Source organism: Suncus etruscus, chromosome 11 (assembly GCF_024139225.1).
Source record: "Suncus etruscus isolate mSunEtr1 chromosome 11, mSunEtr1.pri.cur, whole genome shotgun sequence".
NCBI classification, from domain to species: Eukaryota; Metazoa; Chordata; class Mammalia; order Eulipotyphla; family Soricidae; genus Suncus; species Suncus etruscus.
Genome location: NC_064858.1, coordinates 109,212,185 through 109,217,325, shown reverse-complemented (window position 1 = coordinate 109,217,325; position 5,141 = coordinate 109,212,185).

The window sequence follows — 5,141 nt, the reverse complement described above, 5'->3', positions numbered from 1 at the left end:
TGTGGTGCTTGTTTTTATTGCTGTAGTGCTCACTGGATATTTTATTTGATATTTCTTTCTGTATTGTTGTGCTGTTTCAATTATCTTTTTCCTGTCCTCTCTCAAACTGAGGTTGAAAGCCTTTAGAAGGACTCCGCCCATTTTCAACTTATTTGATTTTTTTTTATCCCATTCTATTGATTTTCTTTCCTTCAAACAAAACCACATAACTCAAACTATCTAGCTCCGCCTCTCAAATAGAGGGGGAAACAAGGGAGGATACGAGGACCAAACAGATATATGATCACTAATAGTAAGCTAGACATAGAGGGGACCACTTACTCTAGCAGCCCGGGGAGGGGGGTGCTGAGGGGGATATGGGTTGCAGGAAGGGAATGGGGGTGAGGGGACAACAAATTTGGTAATGGGTATTCCCCTGATTCAATGTTAATATGTACCTAACATACTACTATGAAAGATATGTAAGTCAATATTGTCAAAATAAAAATTAAGAAAAAAATAAAGAAACTGGTACTTATATACAATGGAATATTATGCAGCTGTCAGGAGAGATGAAATCCTGAAATTTGTCTATACATGATGAACATGGAATCTATTATGCTGAATGAAATAAGTCAGAGGGAGAATATAGACACATAATAGTCTCACTCATTTATGAATTTTAATAAAAATTAAGGACATTATTGTGATAATGCCCAGAGACAATAGAGAAGAGAGCCAGAAGGACATCTCACAATATGAAGCTCACCACAAAGAGTAGTGAGTGCAGTTAAGGAAATAACTACACTAACAACTATCAAGAAGATCTTAATGAGTGATAGAAGTAAAATGGCTTGTCTCCAATACAGGCAGGTGTTGGGGAGGAGAGAGTGGACATTGGTGGTGGGAATGTTGCATTGGTGAAAGAGGGGTTTTCTGTTCATGACTGAAACCCAATTACAATCATGTTTGTAATCATGGTGCTTAAATAAAGATTTTATATAAAAATAATTTAAGAAAAGAAATGAAAGAGGGCACAATGAAATGGAGACACATACCCTGTTCATGGATTGGGAGGATCAACATCATTAAAATGACAATACTCCTCAAAGTTTTGTACATATTGAATGCAATTTCTCTAAGGATATCCATGTCATTCTTCAAAGAAGTGTATCAAACACTTTTTAAATTCATTTGGACCAATAACACCCACGAATAGCTAAAGCAACCTTTAGAAAAAAGATGGGGGGCCGGGAAGGTGGCGCTAGAGGTAAGGTGTCTGCCTTGCAAGCGCTAGCATAGGACGGACAGCGTTTCGATCCCCCGGCGTCCCATATGGTCCCCCCAAGCCAGGGGTGATTTCTGAGCGCATAGCCAGGAGTAACCCCTGATCATCAAACGGGTGTGGCCCAAAAACCAAAAAAAAAAAAAAACAAAAAACAAAAAACAAAAAAAAAAAAACCCCCCCCAAAAAAAAGAAAAAAGATGGAAGGCATCACTTTCCCAAACTTTAAATTATATTATAAAACAATAGTAATTAATGTAACCAATCCCCCAACTTCCTGTCTATCTTACCTGAATGGGAGGGGTTTGTGGTAGGTAACAAAGGGGTTGCTTCAGGGGGAGAGGAGAGAAGAAGCAGCAGGAGGAAGCAGCATGAAGAGGAGAGACATAGGTTGGGTGCAGAGAGGCTGCTTAGCTTAGAAGTCATTTGAAATATGCACGTGGTGGTTCTGACCTTATTAATAAAATGTCATGTTTCCTGAAATCTGACTGCTGTGGATTATTTCCTCACCATTATCCTGAACCTACAGACTCACCAGGCTGAAAGGGACTGCAGGTGCCAGGCCAAGTCAAGAAAGGCCTCCCCCATCATCCATCCATCCATCCATCCATCCATGAACATCTAGGACTCTATAATTAATATTTAATACAATAATTAAAACAGCATTGTATAGGAACAAAGACCCTCAGATTAATGTAATAGATTTTAGTATTCAGAGAATGTTCCCTAGACATACAATCAATTAATTTTTAACAAAGGGCCAACAAATCCAAACTGGAACAAGGAAAGCGTCTTCAACAAGTGGTGTTGGAATAACTGGTCAGCCACATGCAAAAGAAGCAAACTCGGACCTCCATCTAACACCATGCACAAAGACCAAATCCAAATGGATTGAAGATCTTGATATCAGACCTGTAACTATAGGTATATAGAAGAAAACATCACTAAAAAACTCCATGACATTGAGACCAAAGGCATCTTCAAGGAAGAAATACCACTGTCCAAACAAGTGGAAGAAAAGATCAACTAATGGGACTATAACAAAACAAACAAACAAACAAACAAACAAAGGGCCCGGAGATATAGCACAGTGGTGTTTGCCTTGCAAGCAGCCGATTCAGGACCAAAGGTGGTTGGTTCGAATCCCGGTGTCCCATATGGTCCCCCGTGCCTGCCAGGAGCTATTTCTGAGCAGACAGCCAGAAGTAATCCCTGAGCACTGCCGGATGTGGCCCCAAAAAACGAACAAACAAACAAAAAACAAAAACAAACTAATGGGACTATATTAAGCTGAGAAGCTTCTGCACCTCCAAGAAGATATTGACTAGGATAAATAGGGCACCCACAGAATGGGAGAAACTATTCAGATAGGGGGCTAATATCTAAATTTTTAAATGACAGCTAGCACCTCAGGCACAGTAGTGATATAGAGGTAGGGTATATGTATATATATGAAAAAAACTGTAGGGGCCATAGAGATAGCACAGCAGTAGGGCATTTGCCTTGCATGTGGCCGACTGAGAGGGACCCAGTTCAATTTCCGGCATCCCATATGTTCCCCCAGCCTGCCAGGGGCGATTTCTGAGTGCAGAGTCAGGAGTAATCCCTGAGCACTGCCAGGTGTAGCCCAAAAGCCAATCAATAATTAAATAAAGTTTGTTTAAAAAAAAAACACTATAAACATGGAACCCAAACTGAAGTAACCAAACTTAATAATGTGCCTGGCTAAAAGACAGGTTTAGAGGTAAGAGGGAACCTGGGAACATTTGTGGAGGGAAGTTAACACTGTGGTGGGATTAGTATTAGAAATTATATATACCTGAAACTCTATATTATAAAAATCTATGAATTATGATGGCCTAATAATTATGTAAAATATATTCATATGGTCCCAGAGAGATAGCTCAGCGGCGTTTGCCTTGCAATCAGCCGATCCAGGACCAAAGGTGGTTGGTTCGAATCCCGGTGTCCTATATAATCCCCCGTGCCTGCCAGGAGCTATTTCTGAGCAGACAGCCAGGAGTAACCCCTGAGCACCGCCGGGTGTGACCCAAAAACAAAACAAAGAAAAAATATATATTCATATACTTTTGTACTGAAAAAAGCAATACCTGAACTTCAGATTCTTAAACTTAACAGAACAAGGACAGAAATTAAAATAATTTGGGGCTAGAGAGATAGCACAGCAGTCAGGCCTTTGCCTTGCACGCAATCAACCCAGGACAGACCTAGGTTTGATTCCTGGCATCCCATATGGTCTCCTGAGTCTGCCAGGGGTGATTTCTGAGCACAGAGCCAGGAGTAATCCCTGAGCACCATCAGGTATGGCCCAAAAACTGAAAAAGAAAAATAATCAATAATCTGGAAATTCAAAGAGTGAAATCTATACTCAAGGGGCTGGAAAGATAGAACAATGGTAGAGTGTTTGCCTTGCATGCAGCCAATCCAGGACAGATGGTGGTTCGAATCCTGGCATTCCATATGATCCCATATGCCTTGCAAGAGCAATTTCTGAGCACAGAGCCAGGAGTAACCCCTGAGTTCTGCTGGATATGAGAAAAAAGAAGAAAAGAAAAGAGAAAGAAAGAAAGAGAGAGAGAGAGAGAGAGAGAGAGAGAGAGAGAGAGAGAGAGAGAGAGAGAGAGAGAGAGAGAGAGATCTATACTGCAGCTAAGGGATCCCAAACCCCGAACTATAATTGTAAGGGAGTAGGCACAGATTTCATATATGTTTCTGCTCTGTCTCTGGTTCAGGAACAGTGCTATGACCGCAAAACAGTAAGTCAGTGCAGGTTCAAGGGGACATTGTACTGGACTGCAACTGTCCAAAGTAGTCTAAGCAAGAATAGATGCCTCGCAGAGATTGGGAAAAACATGTATTAGACTGAAGGGTCACAAGCCCTTTCACAATCACCACTTGGGAAAACAGAGCTTACCCAAGAGATTATCCTAAATTATCCTAAAATTAACACCAAGGGCCTCAAGTAGACTCCCCAGAAAACTTCAGAAACCACAGTTAAGGCATTATGGCCAACGATAAACCTCACTCCCTCCGCTTTGCAATTTATGGAGGCTTATGAATGTCACTCATACTATGCTTCATCAGACTCAGCCAGGCCTCACCAAATCGTGTTGGTTATGCTTGGAGGCAGCTCCATCATTCTTTGAGACTGTAGCTATTCCAGCTAATATTTCTTATCCATCTAATGCCTCAGAGTGCCAAGTAAGTGGGCAGGGTGAGATGGGCCTCACTCTTACCACAGTCCATGGGTCGGGCACCTGCCTGTCCATTTCATTGGGGAATTGACTACTGTTCTATAACACTGTCAGTGGGTGGGACAGTCCCTTGGGGTGGGCAAGACCAGCACAAGGGCAATGGCTCTGTGTTAAAGCAGAGCTCACTAGGTATATTTACAGGGACACCTGACTGACCACACAGGGCATTTGTGTGGCTGTGCAAATCCTGCCAAGAGTCTTGTGGCGCTCACAGGAAGAAATGTTAGCAGCCCATATGACCAGATGGGTCTGGAATAAATGAGAAGTAGAAACTAGCAGCTGTATCTTTAGTTTCTTTACTAAGTGTGACTGGGACAGCCACCGGAATTACTGCCTTGGTCAGTCAGGACGTCGCATTAAAAAAATCTCAGGTGGACAGTGGACCAAAACCTTAAGGAAGTAGGACATGCAATTAAATGGTTAAAAGACTTCCACCGCTCCTTAGCCAAGGTGGTCTTGCAAAATAGAAAGGGATTAGAGTTACTGCTAATTAAAGAAGGGGGACTATGTGCAGCTCTTAAGGAAGAGTTCTGGGCCTAGAGAGATAGCACAGTGGCGTTTGCCTTGCAAGCAGTCGATCCAGGACCAAAGGTGGTTGGTTC